Source organism: Pelobates fuscus, chromosome 7 (assembly GCF_036172605.1).
Source record: "Pelobates fuscus isolate aPelFus1 chromosome 7, aPelFus1.pri, whole genome shotgun sequence".
Taxonomy (NCBI): Eukaryota; Metazoa; Chordata; class Amphibia; order Anura; family Pelobatidae; genus Pelobates; species Pelobates fuscus.
Genome location: NC_086323.1, coordinates 134,713,316 through 134,728,881, shown reverse-complemented (window position 1 = coordinate 134,728,881; position 15,566 = coordinate 134,713,316).

The window sequence follows — 15,566 nt, the reverse complement described above, 5'->3', positions numbered from 1 at the left end:
ATACCATTTGTTTTCTTCCTGGAGCGTGCCCTGCGAAGAGTGCTGGATCAGGCTGTAGATGAGCGTGAAGAGGAAGAGGAAGAGTTGTGGTCACCATCACCACCAGAAACAGCCTTATCAGCATCGCTTGCTGTACCTGCGGCAACGCTGGAAGAGGATTGTGAGGAAGAGGAGTCAGAGGAGGATTGTAGCTTTGAGGAGGAGGAGGAGGAGCAAGACCAAACACAACAGGCATCCCAGGGTGCTCGTTGTCACCTATCTGGTACCCGTGGCTGGGGGGAAGAACATACCTTCAATGACATAAGTGAGGAGGAGGAACGGGAAATGAGTAGCTTGGCATCCAACCTTGTGCAAATGGGGTCTTTCATGCTGTCCTGCCTGTTGAGGGACCCTCGTATAAAAAGGCTGAAGGAGAACGACCTGTACTGGGTGTCCACGCTACTAGACCCCCGGTATAAGCAGAAAGTGGTGGAAATGTTACCGAATTACAACAAGTCGGAAAGGATGCAGCATTTGCAAAGTAAATTAAAAAGTATGCTTTACACAGCGTATAAGGGTGATGTCACAGCACAACGGGAATCTAACAGGGGGAGAGGTGGAAGTCATCCTCCTCCTCCTCCTCCCACGACCACGCCGGCAAGGACAGGACGCTTTAAAGACGTGTTGTTGATGGAGGACATGCAGACCTTTTTTAAGTCCTATGCATCGCCACAGCCCTTCGGGATCCACCCTCAGAGAGCGACTCGACCGACAGGTAGCAGACTACCTCGCCTTAACTGCAGATATCGACACTCTGAGGAGCGATGAACCCCTTGACTACTGGGTGTGCAGGCTTGACCTGTGGCCTGAGCTATCCCAATTTGCGATAGAACTTCTGGCCTGCCCCGCTTTAAGTGTCCTGTCAGAAAGGACCTTCAGTGCAGCAGGAGGTATTGTCACTGAGAAGAGAAGTCGCCTAGGTCAAAAAAGTCTAGATTACCTCACCTTTATTAAGATGAATTAGGGATGGATCCCGAAGGGACTGACACTGGGCGATACATTCGATTAAAAAAGGCCTGATGAGATGAGCTGCCTTGGGCTGAAAATGGTCCACACGCTGCTGTATTTTAGCTCTGAATGACGTTTGACTTGCGTGACTTATCCGCCACCAACTAGGGTTCAAGCCGCCATGTTTTAGGGCACTTTCTGCCTGTGAAACAAACATCAATTTTTCTGTCCGCTGCCATTTACACGTCCACTGATAGGAGACGCGGAAGGTATTAAACTGATATGAACAATACTAAACTCACCACTCCTATCTGGTGGCACATTAGCTTGCCCGCGCAGTGCCCCAAATTTCAAGTAAGAGGGCCGACCAAGCATCTTCTTCCATCTCCCTGTTACATAAATCAATGCCATATCCATAGAAATTGTAGAGAATATCCAGGATAGTTTTACAGGGCCAAATCATGTCGCCTGTTGAAAGAGGTGACCTTGCTCGGGTCCCAGGTGTGCGGTTCCTAAAATGGCTGCCATATACATGTCCTCTGATAGGAGACGCGGAAGGTATTAAACTGATATGAACAATACTAAACTCACCACTCCTATCTGGTGGCACATTAGCTTGCCCGCGCAGTGCCCCAAATTTCAAGTAAGAGGACCGACCAAGCATCTTCTTCCATCTCCCTGTTACATAAATCAATGCCATATCCATAGAAATATCCAGGATAGTTTTACAGGGCCAAATCATGTCGCCTGTTGAAAGAGGTGACCTTGCTCGGGTCCCAGGTGTGCGGTTCCTAAAATGGCTGCCATATACATGTCCTCTGATAGGAGACGCGGAAGGTATTAAACTGATATGAACATTTACTAAACTCACCACTCCGAGTGCTGTTATTTATTTAATTTTTTTGTGGTGAGGCTTTACAGGACAGAGTGCTTCTCCACGGGACATGTTAACTCACGGGCAGCTGGCTCATACAGGAACCAGAGCAGCTTGAACGAGGTGACCTTGCTCGGGTCCCAGGTGTGCGGCTCCTAAAATGGCTGCCATATACACGTCCACTGATAGGAGACGCGGAAGGTATTAAACTGATATGAACAATACTCCACTCCTATCAGTAGGTCCGTCCCATTGTGATTTATGCCCCCCACCCACCGCGCAAGGATGGAAGCCGGGGGGGAGGAAAGTAGGCCCCCCCATTGTGATTTATGGCCCCCACCCACCGCGCAGGGGTGGGAGCCGAGGGGGGGAGGACAGTAGGTCCCCCCATTGTGATTTATGGCCCCCACCCACCGCGCAGGGGTTGGGGAGGACAGTAGCTCCCCCCAGTGTGTATCATGGGCTTTGAGGACAGGTGTCAATCCATACCTGCCAAGTGACCCTATGTAGGGGGAACAGTCCCTATTCTGCTCTGTGTCAGTGTGTATCATGGTCTCTGTGGACGGGGAACAGTCTCTATTCTGCTCTATGTCCGTGTGTATCATGGACTCTGTGGACAGGGAACAGTCTCTATTCTGCTCTGTGTCAGTGTGTATCATGGTCTCTGTGGACGGGGAACAGTCTCTACTCTGCTCTGTGTCAGTGTGTATCATGGTCTCTGTGGAAAGGGAACAGTCTCTATTCTGCTCTGTGTCAGTGTGTGTCAGGGGCTTTGAGGACAGGTGTCAATCCATACCTGCCAAGTGACTTTATGTAGGGGGAACAGTCCCTATTCTGCTCTGTGTCAGTGTGTATCATGGTCTCTGTGGACGGGGAACAGTCTCTATTCTGCTCTGTGTCAGTGTGTATCATGGTCTCTGTGGACGGTGAACAGTCTCTATTCTGCTCTGTGTCAGTGTGTATCATGGACTCTGTGGACAGGGAACAGTCTCTATTCTGCTCTGTGTCAGTGTGTATCAGGGGCTTTGAGGACAGGTGTCAATCCATACCTGCCAAGTGACCCTATGTAGGGGGAACAGTCCCTATTCTGCTCTGTGTCAGTGTGTATCATGGTCTCTGTGGACGGGGAACAGTCTCTATTCTGCTCTGTGTCAGTGTGTATCATGGTCTCTGTGGACGGTGAACAGTCTCTATTCTGCTCTGTGTCAGTGTGTATCATGGTCTCTGTGGAAAGGGAACAGTCTCTATTCTGCTCTGTGTCAGTGTGTGTCAGGGGCTTTGAGGACAGGTGTCAATCCATACCTGCCAAGTGACTTTATGTAGGGGGGACAGTCTCTATTCTGCTCTGTGTCAGTGTGTATCATGGTCTCTGTGGACGGGGAACAGTCTCTATTCTGCTCTGTGTCAGTGTGTATCAGGGGTTTTGAGGACAGGTGTCAATCCATATCTGCCAAGTGACCCTATGTAGGGGGAACAGTCTCTATTCTGCTCTGTGTCAGTGTGTATCAGGGGTTTTGAGGACAGGTGTCAATCCATATCTGCCAAGTGACCCTATGTAGGAGGAACAGTCCCTATTCTGCTCTGTGTCAGTGTGTATCAGGGGTTTTGAGGACAGGTGTCAATCCATATCTGCCAAGTGACCCTATGTAGGGGGAACAGTCCCTATTCTGCTCTGTGTCAGTGTGTATCAGGGGTTTTGAGGACAGGTGTCAATCCATATCTGCCAAGTGACCCTATGTAGGGGGAACAGTCTCTATTCTGCTCTGTGTCAGTGTGTATCAGGGATCATTAGGATAGGTGTCAATCCATATCTGCCAAGTGACCCTATGTAGGGGGAACAGTCCCTATTCTGCTCTGTGTCAGTGTGTATCAGGGATTTGACTATCTTTATTCAGATTCAAAAATTGCAATTCCAGGAAAAAATTAACAAACATTTACAAGAACATGTTATGCACATCATAGAAACAACGTGAACCTCTTTAAAGCCACAAACTTAAGACAAAAAATACGTACACACAATGTGTAAGGGTTTGAAAGAATATTCTGAATCCTTACATGTTTACTTTATCGTTTGTTTGATTTTTGTGAACCATATATAAACTACAAGCAGCGTGAAAACTATAAAAACTCAAGTGGCCATGCTGATCAAATTAAATAGTATGCTTTACACAGCGTATAAGGGTGATGTCACAGTACAACGGGAATCTAACAGGGGAAGAGGTGAAAGTCATCCTCCCCCTCCCACGACCCCGCCATATCTGCCAAGTGACCCTATGTAGGGGTAACAGTCTCTATTCTGCTCTGTGTCAGTGTGTATCATGGTCTCTGAGGACGGGGAACAGTCTCTATTCTGCTCTGTGTCAGTGTGTATCAGGGGCTTTGAGGACAGGTGTCAATGTTAGGTGATTTCTGCCCTTTATGGATTAAAAGCAGACTCTGCATCAACTGTGTAATTTTCCATGGGAGTTTTGCCATGGATCCCCCTCCGGCATGCCACAGTCCAGGTGTTAGTCCCCTTGAAACAACTTTTCCATCACTTTTGTGGCCAGATAGAGTCCCTGTTGGTTTTAAAATTCGCCTGCCCATTGAAGTCAATGGCGGTTCGCGCGGTTCGCCGGTTCGCGAACATTTGCGGAAGTTCGCGTTCGCCGTTCACGAACCGAAAATTTCGGGTTCGCGACAACACTAGTCTTCAGTCGTTGCAGAGCTCTGTGGTGCAGAGGCCCTGGAAATATAGCCTGGGTCAAAGAGGAGGAAGGCCCACTATCCGAGTCACAGAGGAGCCGTATCCATGCATGGAATCCATTGAATCTCCTTTCGAATGGATGCAATCTTCATGGCAGATAGGACACAATCCTTCCAGTCTATCTCGAAACTGAGGGAATGCATGACCAGTGAAGAGTTCACTTTTGTCTTTTCACCACGGAGCTCAAAGACTCCAGAAAGTGAACAACAAAGTACGTATGTGAGCGCAGTTTGAATTCTGCGTCGCAGAAGATCAGCAGGTCGTCTAGGTAGACAAGGCAAAGTAGATCCAACGGCTTGTCTTGAGCCGACTTCAGCCTCTTTTAGATGCCCTTCCTGGGGTCTCTGCCAGCCCAGGATATGAAAACCACTACTGTGGTGTCAAACTCCGGAGTGATAGCCAACTGTCTGGGAAGAGGATGGGGCAAGGACATTCCATTCGTAGGTGTGCCCGCACTTCCTTGCGGACAGTGTCCAAACCAATGACCAGGGGTGTCGTACAGTGCGTGGATTGAACATGGGTACCCCCATTTTGTCCAGAAAAAAAACCCTACAGTGGTCTTGGACGGAGGTGTGCAGGTACCTTTTTCCTTATTTTCGTCACCTTACATGCTTTCGATCACATACGTGGAGTCGGAGTGGGTTAGGTCTTGCCAGTCCACTCTTTCAACACACTTGGGCTTTTTCAACTGAGCTTTGCCCCTAGACTTGCTCCCCGTCGAAGACCTGGAACCATACCCAAGACGTTTGGGCCCTGCCTGGCTCTGTAGAGCGTTAGATCCCGGGGCGACATCAAATCTAACGCGTTAATCAAGGCCTAAAAGTCCTACGTTGGTGGAGGTGTGTCTCTCATGGTGGTCAGTCTGCCTGTTAACGGACAACTACAATAAGTGGGAGCAAGATAAGAGGAGACACACGCAAGGTGCCAGGCTCCTAGTACAACAGGGGCACACCCAGGGATCAGCTTCACAGTATAGCCGTCTACAATGATAGTGCCATGAAGAGGGGCTCTAGGTTTACGAAAGGTGGTTTCACTTAGGTGAAGGGGAGACGTGGTAGTCTCAGAATCATGGGATTGATTCCCAGCTTAATTCCCTGTCCGGGGATGATATTAAGGGGTTAACCTCGCAATTGTTGCCAAGGTGATGTATCTTCATGGGGTTCACACCAGTTACGTGTCAAAGCTGTACCTCCATGGTCAGATATAAAACAGGTGTACACAGCATGTGTGATAGTTCTGCATTGTGTGATAATGTATCTCCAGACAACATAAAGGATGTGGGATATCCCTGTAGGGAATGTGCAGAACACCTTTGAGGATATCTGGGGGCTAGCCCCAGGTGGTGTTCCATGACAACCAGAAGACACCCACATATGACAACTAATGTAATCAAAAAGGCACATTGTATATGGCTGTTAAGCCCAACATGGTCCCACATAGCAATTACACTTAAGTGTATGTCAACCTCTGTTGTGTCAGCAAACAGCATGTATCAGCCCAGCACGTATTGAATAACTTGTAGTAGGTACCTTAACTGCGGATGAGAATCACCACTGAAATCTCCAATGGGATGGTACAGTGAATATGGCTGATAAGTTCCATATATTCCCACATATTCCCACATAGCAGTCTGCATCTGTAATCATTTGTAGTAGGTTCCTCAATAGTGGATGAGTGTGGAGTCTCAGATACAGCTTGAAGGTAAGTATATTTAGTCCAGATCGTGGTAATACCGATCTGAAAGGAAAAAAAAATGGGCGACGTGAATCTTGCAGCACTCGCAAGATTCAATATGGCAACCGCTCGCACAACAATCGACGTGACCCACGGGTTTTTGGGGTCCAGTTGCGGAAGAATCATGCTGAGCACCCTTACCACACACACCCTCATCTAGCCCTCATCTACAGGTTAAAAAGAGCGTGATCGCAGCGCAAATGGCCATGATCCATGCAAGGGGCCAAGACAGTTCAAGGCTCCAGGCGAGACGGGAGAGAGAGAGCAGGCCGCAAGGAGGGTTGTGAAAAGCAAGTAAAAAGGGGAAACGTATTAGCAGAATGGTAGTGGGGACAAGCTAACAAGAACAGCAGGTTAGTACCCATATAATACAAATATAGCACATTTAGTTTAAAGTGGAACAACACACAATGTGAGAATATAACCTATAAATCAGTTTACCAAATAAAACAATCTAAAAACTTTAGAAATATATAACAGCTAGAAAAGCAATCTTAAATGCCTATGAATCCTTACACAGAATACAGAATTAATCAGACAAGTAACAGTAATCAGTCACATGGACAAAATATTCTGACCTGTGAGCTGGAGCAGCAAAGACAGAGGAAGTGATGTGTGTGACAGGTCCTTTTGTATATCATTGAAGTGTTTTTGATTGGTTGTTCTCTTATAATCTGTGCTTCTGGGAGTTTCAGTAAAGAAAGTTATGCAAATATGAAGCCTCCTATCATGTGATAAAATAAAAATTACTTGTATATAAAAATGCAGATCTTTTATTTTCCACAAATGTATGCAGTTTCTTTCCACAAGTGTGTGGCACTAGGCTGATTATGTCTTGGTACTTCCGTCTAGGACAATGGTGCCTTACATTAACAATCAAACATATAGTAACTCTTAAAGGGAAACTATAGTGTTAGGAATACAAACCTGCATTCCTAACACTATAGCTCCCTCTGCTTCCTCCTCTCTCGTGGCCCGTGTATAGCGGCCAAAAGGGGTTAAAAACTCTTTGTTTACTTGCCCGATCCCTCTTTCCCAATCCCAGCGTCAATGTTAATCTATGGAGATTTAGCTGATGCTGAAGGTCCTCATGCAGAGCGTCAGTTAGGAGACCTAAAGCAGGATGCGCCTCTAGTGGCTATGTGGTAGATATGTGCAATCCGTTTCGGTCTGAATATGAATTCGGACGAATTTCGGGCAATTCGGACATTCGGGTACTTCCGAATGTCCGAATTATTGAAGTGTCGAATTGCCGAAGTGCCGAATTGCCGAGGTCCTGAAGTTCCGAAATTACCGAATTTCCGAAGTGTCGAAGTGCCGAAGTTCCGAAGTGCTGAAGTGCCGAAGTTCCGAAGTTGCCGAAGTTCTGCAGTGTCAAAGTGCCGAAGTGCCGAAGTTCCGAAGCACAGTATTGCCTAAGTACTAATATACTTACCCAGTGAAAGAAGAAGAATGTTACACTGTATACAATTTTCAATAAAAAGTATACAAACATAGCCAGGTTTCAGCTGTAAGCATTTGCAACACTTACAACAATCAATTAACATAGATTCATATAAAATGTAAGTTACTGGGCCAGTCAGTGTAATAACAGGAATGAATAAATAGATAACTCCCTAATTCCCACGGTATTAGGGAGCTATCTACTAAAAGGCTGAAAGACCTAAATTGGTATTTCAGCCAAATTTACTAATACTAAGTAAAGATTACTTAGTATTAGTAAATTATGCCCCTACTAACCTGTGGCTGCTCACTGTAAAAAAATAAATAAATAAGGTCCCCCACCTAATGCACCTATTTCCCCCCCCCCCCGGCCCCCACCCCTGAGCGGCGGGTGGGGGCCCTAATGTAAAATAATGGGGGGGGACCTATTGTCCTCCCCCGTCCCCCACCCCTGAGCGGTGGGTGGGGGCCCTAAATCAGAATAAGGGGGGACCTTATGTCCTCCCCCCTGGCCTCCACCCCTGAGCGATGTGTGGGAGCCCTAAATTATAATAAGGGGGGGACCTAATGTCCTCCCCCCTGGCCCCACCCCTGAGCGGTGGGTGGGGGCCCTACAGTAGCATGTCACAATGGTGGGTCCTGAAATTACATTTTATGCACTTATTTCATATATATGTTTTATCTATATATGCTCTATTTAAATACCTGACTAATTATTTATAGTTCATATTAATATACTTTGACGCAGCCTTGCACTACTGTTGTTTTTGTTTCCTACCTGTAATTACATTGAAGCACAAATCGGCAGAACGAGTTATACAATGTATTGAGTTTTTTTTAATGTGGGATTGCGGTGCAGATGCATATACCACATCCCCATAATCAATAGTTGGCATCAGCATTTGCTGCTCCAAAGATCATTGTGACAGTTGTGTCAGTGTTTAGGAAAAGTTGGTTTTTTGCAATCCACTTTTCTACCTCTGTAAACTGGTCTTGGAGCACAGCCTCAAGCTGCGGTAGATCGGATTTGTCACATAGATTACTGTGTCGTCTGGATTTGCAGACATTAGCAGATCATTTATAAATAATGTAAATAGTAGGGGGCCAAGAATGGAACCTTGAGGAACACCACACGTGACTGGGAGAGGGAGGGAGTCGTTGTCAGAAATGGACACATATTGCGAGAGATCTGATACATACGATCGAAACCAGGTTAGTGAACAATCAAATAAAAACTATAAAATAATATATACCTAGGTGTAACCTCTTATACTTATAAGAGAAGAGATGATTTTAATGTGAACTTGTACAACGCACTTAGAGTTCAGGTGCCAGGTAGATTGTAATTAGCATACAATGCTGATATTGTGGATCTTAATTAATATCATAAGAGAACATATATACATTTTTGGTAAACTCCCTAATCAGTGGCGTACACACAACCCATGGGGCCCCGGTGCGAAAACTGATCCGTGGGCCCTTCCCCCGCGCTTACTCTGTGCGGGCTAGGGCCGCAACACATGGCGGCGGCCACCTGGTCGCAGGGCTGCGACCCCTGCGATTGCGGTATGTATGCCAGTACATGCATAAACACATACACTTAAAGGACCACTACAGACACCCAGATCACATCCGCTCAATTAAGTGATCTGGGTGCCAGGTCTCTCTAGTTTTAACCCTGCAGCTGAAAACATAGCAGTTTCAGGGAAACTGCTATGTTTCACTGAGGGTTAATCCAGCCTCTATTCGCTTTCTCCCTGACAGCCACTAGAGGAGCTTCTGCTATTCTCACTGTGAAAATCACAGTGAGAAGATGCTGAACGTCCATAGAAAAGCATTGAGTAATGCTTTCCTATGGGCGGTTTGAATGCGCGCGTGGCTCTTGCCGCGCATTCGGAGCTGAGAGGCGGATCGGGGCGGAGAGATCCCCAGTGCCAAGGGAGTCCGGCGCTGGAGAAAGGTAAGTGCTTAAGACACACACACAAACTCAAAAGTGCTTAAGACACACACACAAACAGACGCACACATTTACTGACAGACACACACTCAGTGACAGACATACATACACACTCACTGACAGACAGACACACACTCACTCACTTACAAAACACACACTCACTAACAGATGCACACAAACACACTCAGTAACAGACACACACAGTAACACACTCACTGACACACTAACACACACACACTCTAACACTAACACACACACTCTAACACTAACACACGCTCACACACACACTTTGTTTTAAACAGTAGGACGATATATATTATAGTTTATTGAAGTCTTAGTAGTCACTACATAAGCTTTGTTTTACAATTTATAGGAAATTTACAAATTAATAGAGGTGAAATTTGAATGCTTTTTTGATGGAATCCCTTTTCTAACGACACAGGACTAAGATTGCGTTTTCCTCAGGGCAAAAGGGACAGGTTCTCCGTATCTGGTGAAGGTACACACTCACACCAATCGGGAAGTAACACACACTCACACACATATACACACACACACACTCACACACATTAACTCACACACACACACACACACACACACACACACACACACACACACACACACACACTAACACACACTCACACACATTAACACACACACACACTAACACACACTAACACACATTAACTCACACACATTAACACACACACACACATATTAACACACACACACACTCACACACATTAACACACACACTCACACACATTAACACACACACACACTAACACACTCACACACATTAACACACACACATTAACACACACACACACTAACACACACTCACACACATTAACACACACTAACACACACACACACACACTTTTTTTTTATTTAATCCCCCCAGCCTCCTTACCTGTAGGAGAGCTGAGGGGATTCCCTGCGGTCCAGTGGTGTCACCCGGCGGGCAGTCAGGCTGGCGGGCGCGCGAGGAAGCACTGTCCCCTGAGTGCTCCCTCTTCAGCTCCCTCGCGTGTCGCTTACTGATACCGGAGCCAGAAGATGACGTCATCTTCCGGCTCCGGTATCAGTGCGGTGCGCGAGGGAGGTGAAGAGGGAGCACTCAGGGGACAGTGCTCCTTCGCGCGCCGGCCAGCCTGACTGCCCGCCGGTCGACACCAGGGCCAGCATCAGGGTGCCCTGAGGTGGCCGGCTCCTTGGCCCCCCAGGAGAAGAGGCTGGCCCAGTCGGTTCATACCTGGGTCGTAGGGCGGCCGGGCCCCCTGGTGGGCCGGGCCCGGTCACAGCCGCGACCCCTGCAAACCCGGTATGTATGCCACTGTCCCTAATATGCCTAATACACAAGCACAGCATGGTCCATTAGTTCCAGGACAGTGAGTCGTAGGCAGTGGGCCATGTTCTGTCTGTAGCTGCATAGTTTGCATGCGCAGAAAAAAGATTAATGTAAGCAACACTTGCTATTATATTGCTAGTGGATTTCAAAGTCTAAGAATGCAAAGAAATTGCATTACGGCTTAATGAAAACATTCATGCCACAGAAGCAACATACAGACAGGATTGTAAATTATGCTAGCTTTAGTGTACCTATAATCTTAATTTTATTAATGACAGGAGGCGAGTATTTGCTTAAGTCTCTCTTTACTAGAACTCCACAGCAGCACAGAAAAAACAACCAATCAGAAAAAAGTTAGGTACTATAAAACTCCCCTCCCCATGCATCATTTCCTCTTTCAAGCTGCAACAAAAACAGAATAAAAGGCAGAGAACATCATGGGGAAGAAACGAAGTCCTAGATACGATGAATATAACAATGTCCACCATCCGAGAGTAACCGTCAAACTAGATAGTGTTGATGGACTGTAAACTGAAACGAGAGAAAAAACAGAAACGAACAGGTTGATTATCCAATGAAATGTACTCAGAATAAACATGTAGGTACCCAATGTAGCAACCAAAATTAACCTTAATATGTAGATATCCCAACCCTACTTATGAAAAGAAACACAGACATAATGAACAAGCGACAGGTATCAGAGACAACAAACAGAGTTGCATACGTACCTGATAATCTAAACTATAACATTAAACAAGGGAGGGACAAGAATGGGTGGGAAATACTCGCCTCCTGTCATTAATAAAATTAAGATTATAGGTACACTAAAGCTAGCATAATCTACAATTTTATAACATGACAGGAGGCTTCGTATTTGCTGTTTCAACGCTCAATTCACCAATCCAACGCTGTTTGTGTCGCTGGTATCTATTGCAGGAAATATCAGAGTAATCCTAATTGGACATTCCAAGTTCGATAATTGACAGTAGACGGATAAAAGAAAATGCCAGCCGACGAAGCATCTCAATTACGGAAAAAAGTACCATCCGCTGGTAAATCCATTGTATGTGGTTGCGACTTGTTTCCTAGCAGCCGGTCCATGAGCTGGCAAACTAACCTATCAGTCATCTTCCTGTAGTTTTAATATCAAAGGTCAAGTTCGGACTTGGGGACGCGAGAAGAAACTGTCACCGTCTCAACTCATGATCCGTAAGGCGGTTCCTCCGATCGTGCCAGGGATATTCGGCGATGCGGTCTTGCAGGTAGATCTCCAATTTCAAGGAATGCGCCCAAGTCCACTACCAAAATCGTATTAGAAACCGAGGAGGAACTTTCGTTCCTTCCTGTCCTACCCGGTGATATGTCTCATCCGAGAATAATTTCATAATGCAGGCAAGAGCGTGGCCAAACTAGCCGTATTCTAAGTGATTCTAAGATTCCAAATGGACTGAGTAAACCTTGGACGCAGTAGAGAAAGACTCCAAAGGACGCCCATTCAGGGTTCCGAACTGAACTTGTGTGGAAGGACGGTGGTCGACTATACTGGGAATAGCGAATCCTGGAAACCTGCAAAGGAAGGGAAAAGCCAACCGGAACGCAGATTTCCATCCAGCAATGCCCTCGTCAAAGAGTGAAAGATGTCTGTAGGAGTCGGGGTACACCAGGTACCTCCGTAAAATCTCATAGATCCCCTCGACGGTAGTTGAAAAAAAAAGGGGGTAGCGCGAATCCAAAAACAGACGGCTCCCGTGAGGGATGAATAGAGTATAGACGAAGGGTCCTCCATCTCCGAACCATGTTCACCAGGTATGCGCTCCGATTTTATCCCAAGATCGTAAAGACCGGAGAAGTCAAGACAAACGAGGATTCCTGATTTACCATATGACCCATACGTACGGTTTTACCTTCAGACCGGGCAATAGTCCTTCCTTAATGTTGTTACCCGAGCAAGGCAGTGCCTGTTTGCTCCATGAAGGTCTCCGTATCTCCCGACATCTTGACATGGGGGAAACTTTCTGCTCAGTTTGCTAGTAATGGTCTGGATATCTAAAACAGAAAGCAAACTCTGTATTATATGGTGCCGAATATGCCAAAAACCTGCACTCTCAAAATACCGGAGGACCATCCGTTAGTGTACCATCTCCAGGAGTGTGTGTAAATAAATGGGAGACTCCCCCCGTTATACCTCTGAGTATTTCTCGCGTGTTTTACAGCAGCCCGGATCCAGTAGATCCATCACGGGAGATAGAATAGAGGGATCTAGTCCAAACATGTAATACTTGCATGACCAGGCAGTCCTCTAGGACGAAGCCAGTAGCGTGGATGGCAGCTCTAATTGAATTCCGGAGGGACGCCCCTCTATGTAGTCATCAATGTCTTGCACAGGCACAAGCCTGTGTGATGAACAAATGGCCGGTCCTCTAGAGCGTCGAGTGCATGAAAGAGCCGCGCTCTCTACTACTGTGATCGCATACCGTGAGAGCGTCCGGGTGCTAGCCTGAGCGGGCCGCACCCATTAGTAACCAACAGCAGAGTCTACATCCGAGACCGATTCTCTCTATGAGAATGGGTCCACCAACTTGTACTTTGTATCCAGCCCAGTATCTGGTTGATGACGAGTGAGGGACTGCGCCCTCTAATAACAAATCAGTATCCGGTTCCGTATGAGAGGATTCGCCCACTGCTCCTGAAAATAAATATACTCGGATCGAGGTGATGGAGGGCCGCACCCTCCTGTGGTGCAAACTAGAGTCCCTAGAGATCAGGGTGACCAAAACCGTAGGGCGCACCAATCACAAATGTCAGCATAAGGCTGAGGGCAATCTGGGAAACAAGGAATGGAAAACTATCAACCGACTATCCGGATCCCGTGCGCGCGCGCGCGGGGTCCTGGTAGGCTGTTGGTAGTCCGAGGAAAGCTGGAGACGTTCTCCGCAATCCACGAGTGCCCGGGAGGTCGGAGGAGACCAAGTCAGGCCTCACGACTACCCGAGCGAATAGGAAAAGGAAGTCATGAAAAAAAAAAAAAAAAGCAACAATAAACGAAGATAAGAGAAAATACACCCATTCTATCTCGGATAGAATGTAAACAGCAGGCCGGAAGGTAAGAAAAGTAAATCCCACTGGACAGGGCCAGGAGCTAACCTAACGCAGGAAAAAACTACCGAACCTATAGGGACTCCGGGAGGCATATACAGAGTAGATGGTAAAGACAAGGGAAAAACACAGCTTTCTCCTGAAGGAGTCTGAATACCGGTCCCTGCTGGTGCGAACTTCTCCTTGGAGGCGTGCAGTCGCCGGTTTGGAGTAAACCGTGGATGTGTCCGGGGTCTTCATAAGAAACTTTGCCCTTCAGGCATGAGGTTTAGGGCCTTCACCCTTCCCGCCATATTCAGATGGCCGTATACTGGTGTCCTCTCGAACACTATGGCAATGGTGTTTGCCCGGACACCTGCCTATCTCCATGTCACTGGTGTGCACTGGGTTTTCCTCAGTGATATTACCCCAGGCCTGCGGCCAAAAGGGGTTCGGTACCAATAGCGTAGGCCCGTCCTTAGGGCATAGTCTCAGCAGGTCAAACGAATGGACACAGAAAGGTTAGCCAAGCAAATAGACACAGGCATAGCTGGCCATCCAAGTAGGCACCGACATAGCAGGCTATCCAATGGGGCACAGACATAGCAGGCCATTTTATTGGGCACAGGTATTGCAGGCCAATCTTATGGGCACAGACATAGCAGGCCAATCTTATGGGCACAGACATAGCAGGCCAATCTTATGGGCACAGACATAGCAGGCCAATCTTATGGGCACAGACATAGCAGGCCAATCTTATGGGCACAGACACAGCAGGCCGATCTTATGGGCACAGACACAGCAGGCCAAACTTATGGGCACAGACACAGCAGGCCAATCTTATGGGCACAGACACAGCAGGCCAATCTTATGGGCACAGACACAGCAGGCCAATCTTATGGGCACAGACACAGCAGGCCAATCTTATGGGCACAGACATAGCAGGCCGTTCTTTTGGGCACAGACATAGCAGGCCAATCAATGGGGCACAGACATAGCAGGGCATACCCCGGTGTTGTATTCCGACAATAGCAGGGGGTCAATCTGTGTAGAGCCCCCTATATGTGTAATGAAAACCAGGGAACCTAGGGTGAAATAACTCCAATATGCAAACCCCCCTAGGCAGAGGTAATGTGTCTACAGATATACAGGAAACTGTTAGACCTTAATGCTTGTGGCCAAAAATAAGGATATCCTGTTGCAGGAAAACTCAGAAGTACAGGGTGTATTGCCTACAGGCTGATCTCCAGCCCTTGAAGAAATATAGAAGTAAAAATATATAATATATATGTTTGATCACATAATTGCTATATGTCTCTATATGGATATGCACCCTGAGCAGGGTGGGAGGTGGTCCTCCCAGACTGCCAGCGAATTAGGTTGGGGTCTGAATACACCC